We start from the raw sequence: 21,205 nt of genomic DNA on the forward strand, positions 1-21,205 counted from the left end.
TTAAAAATTGCTGCAACCATCCAACTTGAAGGAGCTGGAGCAGTTTTGCCTTGAAGAATGGGCAAAAATCCCAGTGGCTAGATGTGCCAAGCTTATAGAGACATACCCCAAGAGACTTGCAGCTGTAATTGCTGCAAAAGGTGGCTCTACAAAGTATTGACTTTGGGGGGTGAATAGTTATGCACGCTCAAGTTTTCTGTTTTTTTTGTCTTATTTCTTGTTTGTTTCACAAGAAAAAATATTTTGCAACTTCAAGTGGTAGGTGTAAATCAAATGACACAAACCCCCCAAAAAATGCCAAGGGGGGTGAATACTTTCGCAAGCCACTGTACATACTTAAAGATCCTAATTTTAATGAGCAAACTGCGTTCCATTGAGTTGTACTTATCGTAGCACAGATCACATCCCTGTCAGACATTAGAAAATACATTTAATTACAAATATATCACAATAGTTGTCAGGCTACAATCACTTTTTCAATTACATTTATTTTTAGGTTTAAACCACTCAATCAGCAATATCCTGACATTGTTGAAGGCAGTTTGCAGATGTCTCTGACATTTAATATCAGTATTTTTTGATGATGTGAAAATATTTTGGAGATGAATGATCGAGACCTAAATGGTATAGTAATGTAATCCATGAAGGCTTTATATGGTTTGTGCCTATATTATGGCTCAAAGACTACTTACATCATATTTTGGGCATGTCTGTTGAGCTAAGTTCTTATCTTTCCAGAACCTAAATGAAATAGAATATATTTGAAACAGGGCTGTTTTGAAGTAGCCACAATGAGCTCTCCTCTCATGTGAAGTCTAATGAAAGGTTAACACTAATAATCTGCCCACTGTTGAAACTGTCTAATGACTCACCTAAGAAATGGAAGGAGAGAGAGAGAGAGAGAGAGAGAGAGAGAGAGAGAGAGAGAGAGAGAGAGAGAGGAGAGAGAGAGAGAGAGAGAGAGAGAGAGAGAGAGAGAGAGAGAGAGAGAGAGAGAGAGAGAGAGAGAGAGAGAGAGAGAGAGAGAGAGAGAGAGAGAGAGAGAGAGAGAGAGAGAGAGAGAGAGAGAGAGAGAGAGCTCTGAGGTTAGGCCGCCGTCTGACTAAAGCAGGATTTCAAATAAATTGACTAAAGGGACTATGGCGCTTCTCAGCCTTTATGTAGAGTCATTCTCATTGTCTTGTCAGTTTCCCCTAATGCTAGTGGAGCAAAAATGAGCAAGGCGATAAAGAGAGAAGGAGACAGAAAATGAGTATCAATATGCGGAGCGCTACCCATGCCAGGATAGAAGCTAGCTTTATCCCCCCAGGGCTCTAAATATATCTGATGGTATATGTCGTTGATGCACTGAGTAGCTTATGAAATACAGTACCTGCTTTTCGGCTGTCCTAGATGCTCAGAGATTACTTACAGGGAGAAAATGGGGGAGGATAATGGGGGAGGATAATGGGGGGAAGATAGAGGAGGTATAAGAGGTGGAGAAATAGAGCCACACAACGGATGACACACATATCTGCAGAAATCAAGACATTATCTTCTCCTGATCCACAACAAAGCAGCTAGCAAATTCCAGCTACAGGAGACTCAAGAGGACTTGAAATACAGCGCACATTTCAGTGGATAACCGAGACTGTCATATATTTGATATTTATTTGGTGGGAAGGACTACAAATTAAAGACATAGCTAAAACATTCACTTCATACAACATTGATTTTGTGAGGATACGAAATACCTGCAGTGCGATATTAAAGTGATATTAGAATAAAAGCTGAAAATGAGAGCGTGAGGAAGAAAGAGAGAACCTTGAGAATCAAAGCTGATGTGAGCATGCCTGGGAGCTGTGTTTTTTCGAGTCAGGCACACGGTTTTACTTTGATGTCACAGAGCGACAGCTTTTTACAGAAGGGAATCTCATTTCAGGGCCGACTAATTTCTCCATTATAGGTGTACAATTATCCCAGTGTGACTGGGGATGCAGATATGGGAATCAAAAAAGAGGAGAAATAACGAATGGCTTATTACTGTGAGAGAGGGAAGGGAGAAGAAAAAACTAGCTGAATGTAAGGAGAGCATTTTAGAAGTTTCTAAACTCCTAATTGCTCGCTGCGACAATCAAGGAGGACTGCTAAACACAGATTAGGTTTCTCAACTAAGGTTACTCAAGGACGCTGGTTGTAGTCCTTGTTTTTTTCACACACTCTGTCTCTCCCTAAACAGTATGCCACTCCGTCTTAAGCATCGATGGATTATTATTACATTGACCGTAATTATTACTTTTTATCACTTAGGGATTATAGTTATTGAGGATATAATTGGTACAACATTACTCTTTGCCATTACTTTTTCTATAAAACCTAGTGAAATTCAGTCTGTTCAATAGTACAGCAATTGGGTTCCGTTTACAACCTGAAAGGCCTCTTGAATGTTTTTTTTTTTAGAGTGGTCCTTTATTTTTTGGTAATGATAAAATAAGACAGTGATACTAGTTCAGTAGGTATTTACTGTAGATGGCATGTTCTTTAAAATCAAGAGATATAATTTAATTATATCAAATTAGTGAACAAATTGCAAACTGTGCCTTTAAGAACATTTGGCCTGTTTGGAATATATATTCTGTTGACAAGATTATTTTAAAGTTAATGCAGATTTGCAAAACTGTGTTGGGGAAAACTTCTGAAGGAGAGTTTGATGCTGCATTGTGCTGAGTTAAACAGTTTACAGGAAGCACAGGGTTGCACATTTTACGTTGAAAGGTAGATGTGAGTCTGGGTCTCTGTTGAGTTTACCTTTAAAGGGGAGAGAGAGAAAGAGCTTGATGACACTGCTGACTACTTTAGCTCCAGATATTTAAGGGGATTTGGGAAGATGTTTCTGAAGAATACCCAGAAGCCCATGGCATCTTGGAAGCCAATGCTGAAATGGTTTCTGCTGTTTCTTGTGTTATTTCTCTTATTAGAGAACTCTCCCAGGATGCAGTGCAACATTTGTCTCCATTAACAATTGAGGTTACAGGAGGGCAGGCATTTTCTGTAACCATATTAAGTGAAACTTTCCCAACTTTTACTGATCCAATTACACTGCAAGTTTTGGCCTTGCTGGGTTACAAAAAGAAGGTACTGGCCCTGTGTGTGTGTGTGTGTGTGTGTGTGTGTGTGTGTGTGTGTGTGTGTGTGTGTGTGTGTGTGTACTGCATGTGTAAATGTACATATAAAACACAGAGAGACATATTGCTGTTGGAAATCATTCATAATACTTGTAATTTTTGGCTAACAAATAATTGGGCCTAGATTAAATCCAGACTGTGGAAGATCCCTGTTATAGCCCGATTGACATTTAACAGTCATTTCCTATTGAGCCAACGAATGCAGCATTTACCGTGAATGCGGTCTCCGCGAACGTGGAAAGGGGCTATCAGATTAGAGTGCTAGCATTCAAGCTTCAACAATCCAATTGTCAACATCTATTGTGTGTGGATTTGGACAGAATGTTTCTAAATTGTGACCCCCCCTTTCCTTTCATGACGGACTGCTCACTTCACCCACCAGCTGACATGTTCACACTCATGTGTTAAAAGATAGACAATAAGGACAAAGCAGCAATTGACAGTGTCATTTTAATCCCCTATCTCCAACAACAGCATCTCTATGTCGGATATTTGAAATGATGATATTGCATTGTGCTTTATTCATGCATGCTTAATGAGTTTTGACAATTATTGTGAGATTAATGAAACCTATAGGATTGTAATTATTCTTCAATCTAATTCACATTCAAAAGAAAATGCATGTTATATCATGTTTCTATAATGTTAGCTGTATGAAATATAGTCTATAGCTACGCTGTGTCCTATTTATTCATATTTAATGCCAACCTGCTCGTAATTGCATTATAGCCACCCAGCGGTGGTTAGTACCTGTGCAAGTCAAGCACCAGCTTTTCAGACTTTGGCATTTTCTTCAAAGAGCTTCACCTTCCCCTATCTGTCCCTTTCCGACACTCACTGAGGCATACTCCGCAGAGGAAACAAGGTCTCAGAGGCATTTAGTTTCCTAGCCTTTTAGAACAACTACATTTCTAGGGGGAACCTTTTGTACTCGGCCAAATCTGGTCCCAGGTGGCTGTGTTTTGTTACAGCATTAATATTAAGAGATTATGATTAAGATCACTTTATTGGTCAATTGCACACAAGGTCCAACCAAAATTGGACTTCCGCTTTTAACCAAATTCCTCTGAAGGACACACATATATACACATACATGTACAGGGTTTTTGGAGAGGTGCGGGAGGCTGCCTCACTGGGCGCCCGGGAAACTGTTATTGTGGGGGGTTAAGTGCGTTGCTCAAGGGTACAACAGCAGGCAATGGCATCTAGGATTTGGTACCAGCAACCCTTCGGTTACCAGCTAACTTCAGCCCCATATTTTTACCATCGGACCTGGGATTCAAATTGGCAACCCTCCGGTTGCTGGCTCGCGTCTCTTCCCCTTGAGGATATCTACTGTACAAATACTAAAATAATACATTTTCCATAACCTGTAGATAGGTAGGACTGGAGTCTGAACGGATAGTTCAGAGCTTCTGCTCTTTCTGAGACAGTAAATGGAAAATACTGAGGCAGGACTTGGACTGAACTGGATAAAGCAAACTCCATATCTACTAAAGTCCCCTTTGAAGTCAGTCTATTGCATCCAGACGAAGTGTCTAAGTCCTTGACATTTACTAGAAGGCATAGGAAGGTTTTCTTGTCATATTCAGCTGAACAGATCTTAGGTTTGGTCATGTCTCCATTGTGAATGTCTATTAGTGTCTCCCTAAAATGAAAACTTCATGTCAATGTCATGAGGATGGCAATTACTGCACAGCGGAGTACATTTAGCGCTGTGAGTGAATGTCAAATGAAATGACTGATGGCCATTTTGTGTGTGTGTGTGTGTGTGTGTGTGTGTGTGTGTGTGTGTGTGTTAGAGTGACAGCTAAGTGAAGGACTCCTGGTGCCTATAGGAGATGGACTAGTATGTGTGTATTAGTGCATGTCTGCGGAAATGTGTGTGTGTGTACGTGTGTGTTAGAGACAGCCAAGTGAAGGACCTCCTGGTGCTTCATATAGGAGATGGGTGGGTGAAGGAAGGGCGACCCCCTGCCCGTGCCCGAGTGCTCCTCCACTAATGAGTGCAATCAGAGGCCGCTGTTCAGCCTGTGAACCCAGCTGGATGTGATTAAACCTGGGTGACCTCCCGCCGACCCGGGGACCGGTCCACACCACGGGAGACTCCAGACACGCCCCGCCCAAGGAGAACCCAAACTCTGCCAACCCCCACCTGCCAACCCACCCTGCCTATAGCGTACACACACGTCACAAGCCAAACAAGTGCACCAGCTGATGCCACCTGCCAAGCCGACGTACGGTCTTGTTCACGGGTAGCCAGCCAGGAGAATATTCATTACGGAAACCGTTTACCGTTGAAGAACCAAATGGAAGCAAGCAGAGCAAAACAGAGTTTCTGTTGGACAAATTCAGGTAGGTTCCTCCCCGTTTAAGAAACGTTTCACAACAGAATTGGCGTTATGAAAATGCCCCTGGTGTGGAGGGGATGAGGGGGAGCAGACCTGGGTCTGGTATCTGAGACAACTATTTGAGGTGTTCAATCCAACACAAGTGGTAGGAGATGCAGGTGGGATGATCTTTTCTACAACGCCATGATTCAATGATTTTTTAACTTAAGGTTCTCTGAAAGCGACCTATGAAATAATGTTTAAAACAGCATGAGCCTGCAAGTAATGGACTGCAGCTCTTTCAGTTTTTTCAATTCTGCTGCATATGACTTTAGAAGAAAATATTGAGAAAACGGAACCTCAGACAGCAAAATATGCAACACTGCCCTTCAAATAGCAGGAATCATGCATTTAGTGACTTTGCATCACAAAAGATTGTCCTAAATAGTGTCATAGCAACCATAAAGGCACAACATGACAAAATATGAGAGTTGGGAAAATATTGTGGTTTTGAGGGGAAAATACAGGGCAACCCACCACAAGTCAGTATAATAATAGCACTATAGGATTCTTATGAGAGGAAGACATTCAAGAGAAGGCATAAATGGCCTGTAAGCCTGGACTCTGATGAAGATTTCTAAGAGCTGTAATTGAAAGTGGCAGTTTGGAAACAGGTGCATGAGGAAAGGAGTTTGATCATTTTCTTCCTGCATCAATAATCTCAGACAGCACCGCCCTCCCATCCTTACACACACACACACACACACACACACACATATATATATATATATATATATATATATATATATATATACACTATATATACAAAAGTATGTGGACACCCCTTCAAATTAGTGGATTTGGCTATTTCAGCCACACCCATTGCTGACAGGTGTATATTATCGAGCGCACAGCCATGCAATCTCCATAGACAAACATTGGCAGTATAATGGCCTTACTGAAGATCTCAGTGACTTTCAACTTGGCACCGTCATAGGATGCCACCTTTCCAACAAGTCAGTTCGTCAAATTTCTGCCCTGCTAGAGCTGCCCCTGTCAACTGTAAGTGCTGTTATTGTGAAGTGGAAACGTGTAGAAGCAACAACGACTCAGTTGTTGAACCGAGTGCTGAAGCGCATAGCATATAAAAATCGTCTGTCCTCGGTTGCAACACTCACTACCAAGTTCCAAACTGCCTCTGGAAGCAATGTCAGACCAATAAATGTTCGTCGGGAGCGTCATGAAATGGGTTTCCATGGCCGAGCAGCTGCACACAAGTCTAACATCACCATGCACAATGCCAAGTGTTGGCTGGAGTGGTGTAAAGCTCACCGCCATTGGACTCTGGAGCAGTGGAAATGCGTTCTCTGTAGTGTTGAATCATGCTTCACCATCTGGCAAACTGACGGACAAATCTGGGTTTGGCGGATGCCAGGAGAACGCTACCTGCCCGAATGCATAGTGCCAACTGGAGGAGGAATAATGGTCTGGGGCTGTTTTTCATGGTTCGGGCTAGGCCCCTTAGTTCCAGTGAAGGGACATTTTAACGCTACAGCATACAATGAAATTCTAGATGATTCTGTGCTTCCAACTTTGTGGCAACAGTTTGGGGAAGGCCCTTTCCTGTTTCAGCATGACTTATAATTCACTGTTTCACAATTCCAGTGGGTCAGAAGTTTACATACACTAAGTTGACTGTGACTTTAAACAGCTTGGGAAATTCCATAAAATGATGTCATGACTTTAGAAGCTTCTGATAGGCTAATTCACATCAGTTGAGTCAATTGGAGGTGTAGCTGTGGATGTATTTCAAAGCCTACCTTCAAACTCAGTGCCTCTTTGCTTGACATCATGGGAAAATCAAAAGAAATCAGCCAAGACCTCAGAAAAACAATTGTAGACCTCCACAAGTCTGGTTCATCATTGGGAGCAATTTCCAAATGCCTGAAGGTACCACGTTCATCTGTACAAACAATAGTACGCAAGTATAAACACCATGGGACCACACAGCTGTCATACCGCACAGGAAGGAGACGCGTTCTGTCTCCTAGAGATTAACTTACTTTGGTGCGGAAAGTGCAAATCAATCCCAGAACAACAGCAAAATACCTTGTGAAGATGCTGGAGGAAACAGGTACCAAAGTACCATCATACCATCATAAAACAAGTCCTATTTCGACATAACCTGAAAGGCTGTTCAGAAAGGAAGAAGCCACTGCTCCAAAACTGCAATAAAAAAGACAGACTACGGTTTGCAACTGCACATGGGGACAAAGATTGTACTTTTTGGAGAAATGTCCTCTGGTCTGATGAAACAAAAATATAACTGTTTGGCCATAATGACCATCGTTCTGTTTGGAAGGAAAAGGGGGGAAGCTTGCATGCCGAAGAACACCATCCCAAACGTGAAGCACGGGGGTGGCAGCATCATGCTGTGGGGGTGCTTTGCTGCAGGAGGGACTGGTGCACTTCACAAAATAGATGGCATCATGAGGAAGGAAAATTATGTGGATATATTGAAGCAACATCTCAAGACATCAGTCAGGAAGTTAAAGCTTGGTTGCAAATGTGTCTTCCAAATGGACAATGACCCCAAGCATACTTCCAAAGTTGTGGCAAAATGGCTTAAGGACAACAAAGTCAAGGTATTGGAGTGGCCATCACAAAGCCCTGACCTCAATCCTATAGAAAATGTGTGGGCAGAACTGGAAAAGCGTGTGCGAGCAAGGAGGCCTGCAAACCTGACTCAGTTACACCAGCTCTGTCAGGAGGAATTGGCCAAAATTCACCCAATTTATTGTGGGAAGCTTGTGGAAGGCTACCCGAAACGTTTGACCCAAGTTAAACAATTTAAAGGCAATGCTACCAAGTACTAATTGAGTGTATGTAAACTTCTGACCCAGTGGGAATGTGATGAAAGAAGTAAAAGCTGAAATAAATCATTCTCTCTACTATTATTCTGACATTTCACATTCTTAAAATAAAGTGGTGATCCTAACTGACCTAAAACAGGGATTTTTTACTAGGATTAAATGTCAGGAATTGTGAAAAACTGAGTTTAAATGTATTTGGCTAAGGTGTATGTAAACTTCCGACTTCAACTGTATATATATATACACACACACACACACACAGAGACGTCGCACAGTGTTGGTAAAGATAACTGAAAGCAACATTCAACGCATGATAACAGATATTTGTGTCCTATCATTTGACCTTTGACAAACTGTGTTTCAACATCGGTTAGTGTTGGATGGACTGTTTTAATTACATCATTCTAAATGGTTGCCCTAAATAATATTCCTTTGGACAAGCATTAAAGGCATTTGCGCTCCTACAGTTTGAACCTCTCATGATGGTAGACCAAGAATATACCTGCTGGTGTTTTTGTATGGAAGTATGAGTAGCATGATCCCTCCCCGGGCTACATGAGGGATTCTGTACCGTACAGTCTTACAGGGAATATACAGTACTGGGATGTGAACAAGAGTAGGCTTACTATCAATGGTCTAAGAAATGTTTTTAGCAAGAAATAAGACAAGACATCAAAGAAGATAACAGAGAGAGATTACAAAGAAATTGTGATTTGTGCCTATGGACAAACGCTAACTTACAGGCACACATGGACACTCACACGCGCACACACACACTAAAATAAAACCTTGACTAAATACAGTAGCAGTCAAAGGTTTGGACACACCTATTCATTAAAGGGTTTTTCTTCATTTTTACTATTTTCTACCTTGTAGAAGAATAGTGAAGACATCAAAACTATGAAATAACACATATGGAATCATGTAGTAACCAAAAAACTGTTACAAAAATCTAAAATGTCTTATATTTTATATTCTTCAAAGTAGCCACCCTTTCCCTTGATGATAGCTTTGCACACTCTTGGCATTCTCTCAACCAGCTTCATCTGGAATGCTTTTCCAACAGTCTTGAAGTAGTTCCCACATATGATGAGCACTTGTTGGCTGCTTTTCCTTCACTCTGCGGTCCAACTCATCCCAAAACATCTCAATTGGGTTGACGTCGGGTGATTGTGGAGGCCAGGTCATCTGATACAGCACTCCATCACTCTCCTTCTTGGTCACATAGCCCTTACACAGCCTGGAGGTGTGTTGGGTCATTGTCCTGTTGAAAAACAAATGATAGTCCCACTAAGCGCAAACCAGATGGGATGGCGTATCGCTGCAGAATGCTGTGGTAGCCATGCTGGTTAAGTGTGCCTTGAATTCTAAATAACCCCAACACCGTCACACATCCTCCTCCATGCTTCATGGTGGGAACCAAACATGCAGAGATCATCCGTTCACCTCCTCTGCGTCTCATCAAGATACGGCGGTTGGAACCAAAAATCTCAAATTTGGACTCAACAGACCAAAGGACAGATTTCCACCTGTCTAATGTCCATTGCTTGTGTTTCTTGGCCCAAGCAAGTCTCTTCTTATTATTGGTGTCCTTTAGTAGTGGTTTCTTTGCAGCAATTCGACCATGAAGGCCGGATTCACAAAGTCTCCTCTGAACAGTTGATGTTGAGATGTGTAAGTTACTTGAACTCTGTGAAGCATTTATTTGGGCTACAATTTCTGAGGCTGGTATCTCTAATTAACTTATCCTCTGCAGCAGAGGTAACACTGGGTCTTCCATTCCTGTGGCGGTCCTCATGAGAGCCAATTTCATCATAGCGCGTGATGGTTTTTGCGACTGCACTTGAAGAAACGTTCAAAGTTCTTGAAATGTTCCGTATTAACTGACCTTCATGTCTTAAAGTAATGATGGACTGTCGTTTCTCTTTGCTTATTTGAGCTGTTCTTACCATAATATGGACTTGGTCTTTTACCAAATAGGGCTATCTTCTGTATGCCACCCCTACCTTGTCACAACACAACTGATTGGCTCAAACGCATTAAGAAGAATTCCACAAATTGAAATGTAAGAATCTTGAATGTATTGAAGAATCTCAAATATAAAATATATTTTGATTTGTTTAACACTTTTTTGGTTACTACATGATTCCAAATGTGTTATTTCATAGTTTTGATGTCTTCACTATTATTCTACAATGTAGAAAATAGTACAAATAAAGAAAAACCCTGGAATGAGTAGGTGTGTCCAAACTTTTGACTGGTACTGTACATGAATCACCCAATGTAGGCTATGGGGAGTTTTAACATGCCCCAGGCCAAGAAAGGGATGAAAAGGGGTTGTGGGTGTGGGTGTGGGTGTGGGAGTGGGTGTGGGTGTGGGTGTGAGAGGGAGGGAGGGAGGGAGGGAGGGAGGGATGGTGAAAGCAATAAGAGCAATCTCAACATGCTTTCCCTATCAGAGTGCCAGAATGTCATTAAACCATATGAGACCAGTGTTTGGGAGAGAGAAGGGGTAATTGAGATATCAGTATGCATATTCACATTGATATGTCATGTGGAAAAAACATGTAACCTCTGCCGCTTGAATGCAGTCCAAACATAATTAGCAGGAGAGGATTAAATGCATATTTGTGATAGTAAACATACATACAGTATTGCTTTGGCACTGTTCTGTGTTCACAGACTCAATGGTAGCCTCAAGTGCCAGATACAACATGAGTTCCCTTGAAAAGGCCTCAAGGTGCTTTGTTTGGTGCCTTTGTACTTCACTAAACACATTCCCTTTCCAAATACTTTGACCATGAACGGCGAGGCCCTGAATTCAATTTTAGACCCCACTTCTAAATAGAACATTCAAGCAACAATCTTAATGTCAGGTTTTTCACCTGCCATCACCTCAATTCCTTTGACTGTGTTTTTTCATCTCTGCTGATTTACAATGACCGCGAGCAGTGGCTGTATGAAAAGAAAGAAAATAAAGATCTCCATTATGCAGTCTTCAGATTAAACTACCTTTCAGCTGCTTTTTCAATATGAGGTCCTACGCAGCGACCAGCACTTCATCAATCAATGGCTGATGATTAGGAGAATGTGTGCTGGTGCCGATGGGCAGTAGGTACAGCATTCACCACCTTACACAATCTCCCGGCCCTGTGTTCTCTCAATACAGTGAGTCACGCATCGCGAGCCCCTCAGACGCCAGGGGAAACATTTTGCAAATACAAAGATGATGGACAATTGTGGTGGAGAGAGAGAGAGAGAGAGAGAGAGAGAGAGAGAGAGAGAGAGAGAGAGAGAGAGAGAGAGAGAGAGAGAGAGAGAGAGAGAGAGAGAGAGAGAGAGAGAGAGAGAGAGAGAGAGAGAGAGAGAGAGAGAGAGAGAGAGAGAGAGAGAGAGAGAGAGAGAGAGAGAGAGAGAGAGAGAGAGAGAGAGAGAGAGAGACTCATGAAGGATCCTAAGAGAAAGGATGTTGGAGTGGGAGTTGGGTGTGTATGTGTTGAGTGTATTAGAGTATTTATCTAGCGTCAAATGTATGAGTGGAGGTCACTGACCAAAGGAAGTATTTGATAAATGCCAAGTGTACATATTGGAACTAATACCCCTATGCTCTTTTGCATTCTAAAATATAAAGGTAACCTACAGTACACATCTTTGAATTACTCAGATGGTACAGTTGACTTGAGTTCACATAACACATGAGAACAAATAGCTCAAGCATGTTATTTTAGCCTTATAGGGTGGGTGTGGGAAACAAAATGTAAGAATCTAAAGCACAACAGTCATCTCGCTGCAAGCAAAGCTATCTGTTCTTAGCTAGCCCCCCTCCTGCTGCTATGGAGTGATGGGACTTCTGGCGTCAGGCATTTGACAGGTCAATTATTCCAGTATATAATATCTAACCCGGCCCTATGAGCAAGCGATTCAAACAGCCTAAGGGTAAAATACACCATCTCTGTATATTGGATTTTTTTGTTCACAGTGTTTCTCCGGGACCTGTAAAATCAAAGTTCAGTTTGGGATATGTCTTACACCAGTATGTTGTGTTTCTTTTCTATGAGCTATGGTCATTGAACGGTAGTATTTCAAGCTTTGTTGTTGTGTTTGTCTATTAGTAATGATATTGGAGGGTGTTCAGCTGGATAAAAAACAACTCCAACAGAGAAGGCGAAGCTGGGCTGATATGATAGCCTCAGGCAAGAGTATAAAAGTCGAGAGAGGCCAAGGAAAGTATGGCCGAAAAATACCATACAATCTCCTCATGGGTTCGCGCTGACATTTCCCTGTTAGTCCAAAAGAAGTTTGGCATGAATTCATAGCTAAACCATTGTAGAGTCCATTATGGGGTCCATTTTGAGTGGAACCCTCACAGCTGCCTCAGAGTACACCCAGAGGCACTTACTCCCCAAAGTCATCAGCATCACCTCACATATATGGCTAGAGATAAAGTCACCGGGCTAACAGTAGCCAGGGTTCAGCATGGCTTCCTAGATGGGGCACACTAAAGCCATACACGGTGGTTGCCATGTTGGGGTGCGCCCTCACAGTCGGCCCCACCTGGCTAGCTCTCTGAGCGGTGAAGCCCAGGTGAGTGGGAGGCAGCTGGGTCTGGCTAAGGAGCAGGTGGGAGCGTTGGGCTTGAGTGTGCTCAAAGGAGACCCTGTGGCCACGTATGGATAAGTCTCGGCTCAGGCCTCACCGGGGTCAATTAGGGTTCACACCACACAAAAAGACCATGCTGGTCTTTTCTATATCGAGGGAGGAAAGTGATGATGAATCCCAAGCCTGAGTGTCCTAGATTGAGAGAGTTCTGTCAAAATCTCTTTGTTGATTGTATTGAACCACTTTCCCTGCAACTCTTCCCAGAGGTTGTGGCTGTAAATGAGAATGTGTTCTCAGTCAACTTTTAAAAAGCTAATTGTGGATTGATAAAAAAAAAATCCACATTGATCTAACCCATGCTTGCCATGAATGGGTAAATCCATTTGAATTCAATCACTTTTTGACAGCATACCTTTTGATTTATACAAAACTGTTTGCCCATGGAAGAAGTGGTCAGAAAGTGACTTTTTGGACCTGAATGGTAAAACATTTGCTCACAGCAAAATGTTTACCTTTTTTAAACACAATTTGCTTATTGTAGTCAATTACAAAACTACATTTAAGAAAAGTACATGTCCAAAGATTACTTTTCAACATTGCCTTCTCCCGAGCGTTCTCACTACTTAGAAGAACTTAATATTGTGGGGCTTCCCTCATGCTCCTTTTTTTATGATGGTGCTAGCAGCCACGTGAATGAGTGCTAACTAGCTACCAACCGGAGCATCAAGCTAGCCAAGACCACCAACAACACAAACAAACAGACTATACAGCTACAAGTGGTGAGTGGGGTTACAAACGGACTATACTAAACAAATTAAATGTCTTACCTGTGATTAAATGTTTTCCATACACATAGCTACGTGTATCCTACTTGGACACCGGGTCCCCACATTTCCCACTCCGAATAGCCTTAAGCTACAGGGCTCTTCCCGCAGGCTCTATTTCCCTACATGGGAGCATTGCGAACCATAGGTCTGGAGTTTTGACCTGGTTACATGTACATTGAACAACATAGCAGCTTTCCGGTAAGTTTTTGTGTTGTGCCCGCCATTGGTTGAGGCACAACATGCTCTTGAATACAAGGTGGGTGTCAGTTCAATCATATAAATATAATTCATAGAATGGACCTATCCCATCAGACCACTGCAATTTAGCTGGTACACCATTGAAATTTTAATTGAATTGAAAATGTTACTTCTAATTACTACCACAAAGATGGCCGCCGGTACACCCATTATCGAATGTCAACTTGTATTTTATTTTACCAGTTGACTGAGAACACATTCTCACTTTCAGAAACAACCTGAGGAATAGTTACATGGGAGAGGAGGGGGGATGAATGAGCCAATTAGAACTTAAATGGTGTGTCTTTTCTATTATTGTCACGAATACAGCCGAGGCTGCCCCTCCTCCTTGCTCGGGCAGGCTTCGGCGTTCGTCGTCACCGTAGTACTAGCTGCCACCGATCGATGTTTCTGTGTTACACTAGTCTTGTCTTTATTATTCACACCTGTTACCCATTATGCTTACTTGTTTCCCTATAATTACCTCTATTTTCCCTCCTGGGTTTGTGCGTGATTGTCCGTTGTTTTACGTCGTTTGGTGAGCTGTTGTTCTGCTCTTCCCTGCGTGGAGGGTTTGTTATGGTTTACTTTTGTTTAGTAAATCCATTAACTTCTCAGTTCTGTGTCCTGCGACTGATTCCGTTTTCACCACTTCACCCAGACGTTGACAGAATCACGCACCATCTATGGAGTCAGCAGGCACGCCCGATCCCAGCGCCTCGGTGGAGGAACACATCCAGCAGCACTCGACCATGCTGCAGGCTATAGGTTCGGCTATGGATCGAGTGGTGAACACCATGGATCGATGGGAGAGAAATGGGTTTCCTACACTTCCTCCTCCTCCGATTTCTTCCCCATCAAGACCATCAAACCCTGGATCCAGTGGAATTCGGCTCTCGCTCCCGAGGGAATATGATGGGACAGCTGCCGGGTGTAAGGGTTTCCTGCTCCAGGTGGAGCTCTACCTGGCAACCATACACCCGGCTCCCTCGGGATACGAGAGTGTGTCCGCCCTCATCTCCTGTCTGTCAAGCAGAGCGCTGGAATGGGCCAACGCAGAGTGGGGTGCAATAGACGCTGAGTCCGTACGTTACGGGGATTTCACCCGCCGTTTCAGGGCAGTATTCGATCATCCGCCGGAGGGGAGAGCGGCGGGGGAGCGTCTGTTTCACCTCAGACAGGGAAGAAGGAGCGCACAGGACTTCGCCCTGGATTTCAGGACACTGGCAGCCAGTGCGGGATGGAATGAGAGGGCCCTGTTTGACCACTACCGATGCAGTCTACGGGAGGACGTTCGTAGGGAGCTGGCCTGCAGGGACTCGAATCTAAACCTGGACATAACCTGTTGGCCACCCGCGGACGTCCGGATCAGGGTCCGTCCAGTCCATCCCCCAGCACTTCCGACTCCACTCCTATGGAGCTGGGAGGTGCTGATGTGGAGAGACCCGGCAAGGGGGTGGTCTCCTTCACCAACTGTGGCCGCAGAGGACACACTGCGGGCCGGTGCAGGAGAGGACCCTCATGGTATCGAGGCAGCAGGCAGGGCCCTGGTGGATAATCCCAGGTGAGTAGGCACCCAACTCACCCAGAGCTCCCTGTTGCTCACATGATGGTCAATGTACATTTTCCTGGGTTTTCCCCACATTCCCAGCATAAGGCGCTCGTAGATTCCGGCGCAGCTGGGAATTTTATGGATAGGCTGGTTGCGCATAAATAATTCCTATATTGCCTGTAGATGTGCCCTTCCCCATATGTGCCCTAGATAGTCGCCCTTTAGGGTCGGGTATGGTTAGGGAGGTCACAGTTCCACTCCGGATGGAGAAGCAGGGGGGTCATGAGGAGAGAATTAGTCTCTTCCTTATCGATTCTCCTGCGTTTCCCGTGGTGCTGGGGCTTCCCTGGCTAGCCACCCATGACCCCAGGATTTCGTGGCAACAGAAGGCTCTTAAGGGATGGTCAACTCAGTGCTCGGGAAGGTGTGTAGGTGTTTCCGTAGGGGAAACTACGGTGGAGAGTCCAAACCATGTCTCCACAATGCACATTCCCTCAGAATATGCCGATTTGGCTCTCGCCTTCTGTAAAAAGAAGTTGACTCAATTACCACCCCATCGACGAGGGGATTGTGCGATAGATCTCCGGGAGGGCACTGCACTTCCCAGGAGTCACGTGTATCCTCTGTCACAAGAGGAGACGGTGGCTATGGAGACATATGTCACTGAATCTTGGGGACAGGGATACATTCGGCCCTCCACTTCCACTGCTTCCTCGAGTTTCTTTTTTGTGAAGAAGAAGGATGGAGGTTTACGCCCGTGCATTGACTATCGAGGTCTAAATCAGATAACCGTAAAATACAGCTATCCTCTACCTCTCATAGCTAGTATGACGGAGTCATTGCACGGGGCGCGCTTCTTCACAAAATTGGACCTCAGGAGCGTGTACAATCTGGTCCGTATCCAGGAAGGGGACAAGTGGAAGATGGCATTTAGTACCACCTCTGGTCACTATGAGTACCTCAGATTTTCAGGGATCTGCACGGACAGGGTGTAGTGGTGTTTATAGATGATATTCTCATCTACTCCGCTACACGCGACGAGCATGTGTCCCTGGTGCGCAAGGTGCTTGGTAGACTGTTGGAGCATGACCTGTACGTTAAGGCTGAGAAATGTCTGTTCTTCAAACAGTCCATCTCTTTCTTAGGATACCGCCTGTCAGAGTCAGGGGTCGAGATTGAGTGTGACCGCAATTCAGCCGTGAGTAATTGTCCGACTCCTACCACGGTAAAGGAGGTGCAGCGATTTTGGGGGTTTGCCAACTACTACCAGAGATTTATCCGGGGCTTTGGCCAGGTAGCAGCTCCCATAACCTCTTTGCTGAAGGGCGGACCGGTGCGCCTGCAGTGGTCAGCTAAGGCGGACAGGGCTTTTGGTCAGCTGAAGGCGCTGTTCACCTCGGCTCCTGTGCTGGCTCATCCGGATCCTTCCTTGCAATTCACAGTTGAGGTGGACGCGTCCGAGGCTGGGATAGGAGCTGTACTGTCTCAGCGCTCGGGTACGCCTCCCAAACTCCACCCCTGTGCTTTCTTTTCGAAGAAGCTCAGCCCGGCGGAGCAAAACTATGATGTGGGGGACCGGGAGCTGTTAGCTGTTGTGACACCTTTTTCTCATTTTGACTGACCACCGCAATCTGGAGTACATACGGGCAGTGAGGAGACTGAACCCTCATCAGGCGAGGTGGGCCATGTTTTTCACGTGTTTTGTGTTCACCCTATCGTACAGATCAGGTTCCCAGAATGGTAAGGCAGATGCTCTGTCCCGGCTGTATGACTCAGAGGAGCGGACCAGGGAGCCCATTCCCATACTTCCGGCTTCTTGTCTGGTGGCACCGGTGGTATGGGAGGTTGACGCGGACATCGAGCAGGCGTTACGCACGTAGCCCACTCCCCCCCAGTGTCCAGTGGGTCGTGTGTACGTTCCGTCTGAGGTTCGCGATCGTTTGATCTATTGGGCTCACACGTCACCCTCTTCTGGCCATCCTGGCATCGGTCGGACAGTGCGCTGTCTTAGTGGGAAGTACTGGTTGCCTACCTTAGCTCAGGACGTGAGGGTTTATGTTTCTTCCTGTTCGGTGTGCGCCCAGTGCAAGGCACCTAGACACCTGCCCAGAGGGAAATTACAACCTCTCCCCATTCCACAATGGCCGTGGTCACACCTATCGGTAGACTTTGTTATGGATCTTCCTCTGTCACAAGGTAACACCACGATCCTGGTCGTTGTGGATCGGTTTTCTAAGTCCTGTCGTCTCATTCCTTTGCCCGGTCTCCCTACTGCCCTACAGACCACAGAGGCCCTGTTTACACACGTCTTACGGCACTACGGGGTCCCTGAGGATATAGTGTCTGATCGGGGTCCCAGGTTTACATCAAGGGTCTGGAAGGCGTTCATAGACCATCTGGGGGTCTCGGTCAGCCTGACCTCAGGGTTTCACCCCGAGAGTAATGGGAAGGTGGGGAGAGTAAACCAGGATGTGGGTAGGTTTCTGAGGTCATATTGCCAGGACCGGCAGGGGGATTGGTCAGTTTACATCCCCTGGGCAGAGATGGCACAAAATTCCCTCCGCCACTCCTCCACTGACCTGTCTCCCTTTCAGTGTGTACTAGGTTACCAGCCAGTCCTGGCACCATGGCATCAGAGCCAGATCGAGGCACCTGCGGTGGATGAATGGTTTCGGCACTCGAGGAGACATGGAACGCTGCCCATGTACGCCTACAAAGGGCTATCAGGAGACAGAAGGCGAGTGCCGACCGCCACCGCAGTGAGGCTCCGGTGTATGCACCGGGGGACCGGGTCTGGCTCTCGACCCGAAACCTGCCCCTTCGCCTGCCCTCCTGGAAGCTGGGTCGGCGGTTTGTGGGGCCCTTTAAAGTCCTGAGGAGGTTGAACGAGGTTTGTTATAGGTTACAACTCCCCCCTGATTACCATATTAACCCCTCGTTCCATGTGTCTCTCCTCGGGCCGGTGGTAGCTGGCCCGAGCGTTCGTCGTCACCGGAGTACTAGCTGCCACCGATTGATGTTTCTGTGTTACACTAGTCTTGTCTTTATTATTCACACCTGTTATCCATTATGCTTATTTGTTTCCCTATAATTACCTCTGTTTTCCCCTTTTGGGTTTGTGCGTGATTGTCCGTTGTTTTACATCGTTTGGTGAGCTGTTGTTCTGCTCTTCCCTGCGTGGAGGGTTTGTTATGGTTTACTTTTGTTTAGTAAATCCATTCATTTCTCAGTTCTGTGTCCTGCGCCTGATTCCATTTTCACCACTTCACCCAGACGTTGACAATTATCTATATTTCTATGATTTCAATAGGTTTCCTATGGAGGATTGACAGTGTCATTTAAAACAACAGATATTCCCATTCAAGTCAACATTATTTGATATGTGGACCTCTAATCATCTTTGTGGTACCATTTGACATTTCCATTTTATTCCCATTTTAGTACATTTATTAGCCAAAACATGACACCCACCCTGTATTCAAGAGCATGTTGTGTCGCAACCGATGGTGGGCACAACACAAAAACCTCAGATGTAAAATAGGGTCTAAGCTACAACATATGCAGATCTGAAAAAAATCTGATTTCACATTTTTTAAATATAATTTACATTTAAGAAGAAAAAAAAAACATAAAACAAATATATAAATATTATCAAATAGTTTGACAACCCTGTTTGTTAGCTTTTGAATTATATCAATTTTAACCGTTTATCTTTTCCAGTGATGAAGACATGGATATCTCATGGTATGGTATGGTCAAATTTGAGCACCTTTATCTCTTGAATATTTTGGTTCAAATCAGAAGGGGTGGTGTCAAAAAGTGATTGAATTCAAATGGATTTACCCGAATGTGTTGTTTAATTAAACACAAACAGTGTCAGGTTTTATGGATAAATTAGCATGAACAGTTTTGTCTGCCTCAGGTATATCAAGACTGTTTAATCTGTATTACTTTTCATAACAGAAGCTTCTCTGTGAAGGTAGAGAAGTGGGTTACATAGGATGAGTACAACTTTATCTCCTCCTGGATTACCAACAACGTGTTCCTGCTCAACCGCTCCATGTTAGACAAGCCATATACCAGGTCAACTCTTTCCTCTACAAAACTCCTCATGTAGGCTATAACGAGGACCCCTTCTGCAGACAAGTACAGTATTTTCCTTCAGCAACTGACAACTTACTGACCGTCTGTCTAAACAATTGACTTTTCAGTTTATGGGTATTACAATACCATGCCAACATATTTTTTCAGGACAGTAAAAAAAAAAAAAAACTTCAGCTGGGTAGTAAATGCAATGTTGAAAAGCTAAAGGGCTACAGTTGCAGGCACTACGGTGTATATCTATTTTACACTGTAGAGGTTTTTGTGTCAAATTATTTTAAGGAGGCCGTAGAGTATCGTGTGGCACATGCATTTTGACAATTGTTCAGCCAATACTGCCAAACCTACAGTATATCACACAGGAGGCTGCTGAGGGGAGGACAGCTCATAATAATGTCTGGAACGGCGCAAATGATATGGCATCAAACACGTGTTGCGCCGGAGAATGGCCCTCTAACCAATTGTACTATTATGTGTGTTTTTCCGCGTTATTTGTAATTTATTTTGTACATAATGTTTCTGCCATCGTCTCTCATAACCAAAAAGAGCTTCTGGATATCAGGACAGCGATTACTCACCTCGTATTGGACGAATCATTTTTCTTCAACGAGGCGGCCTACAGACACCCGACAAGGCCCAAATCCCCGTCATTCGCATGAGGAAGAGACAGAGATATCGTGGACGTAGGTCGGGGTGTCTTGTAAGGATCCGACGGCAAGAGAGTAATCTGCCGCTCCCATCAATCCTATTAGCCAATCTTCAATCATTGGAAAATAAATTGGATGATCTAAGATTACGGTTATCCTACCAACGGGACATTGAAAACTGTAATATCTTATGTTTCACCGAGTCGTGGCTGAACGACGACATGGATAACATACAGCTAGCGGCTATACGCTACATCGGCAGGATAGAACGGCTGACTCCGGTAAGACAAGGGGTGGCGGTCTGTGTATATTTGTAAACAACAGCTGGTGCACAAAATCAAATGCTCGAGGTTTTGCTCGCCTGAGGTAGAGTATCTTATGATAAGCTGTAGACCACACTATTTACCAAGAGAGTTTTCATCAATATTTTTCATAGCTGTCTATTTACCACCACAAACCAATGCTGGCATTAAGATTGCACTGAATGAGCTGTATAAGGCCATAAGTCAACAAGATAACGCTCATCCAGAGGCAGCGCTCCTAGTGGCCGGGGGACTTTAATGCAGGGAAACTTAAATCCGTTCTACCTAATTTCTACCAGCATGTTAAATGTGCAACCAGAGGGAAAAAAAAAACTATAGACCACCTTTACTCCACACACAGACGCATACAAAGCTCTCCCTCGCCCTCCATTTGGCAAATCTGACCATAACTCTATCCTCCTGATTCCTGCTTATAAGCAAAAACTAAAGCAGGAAGCACCAGTGACTCGGTTAATAAAAAAGTGGTCAGATGATGCAGATGCTAAGCTACAGGACTGTTTTGCTAGCACAGTTTGGAACATGATCCGGGATTCTTCAAATAGCATTGAGGAG

The sequence above is a fragment of the Coregonus lavaretus genome, assembly GCF_964263955.1.
Source record: "Coregonus lavaretus genome assembly, chromosome: 32".
Lineage (NCBI taxonomy): Eukaryota > Metazoa > Chordata > Actinopteri > Salmoniformes > Salmonidae > Coregonus > Coregonus lavaretus.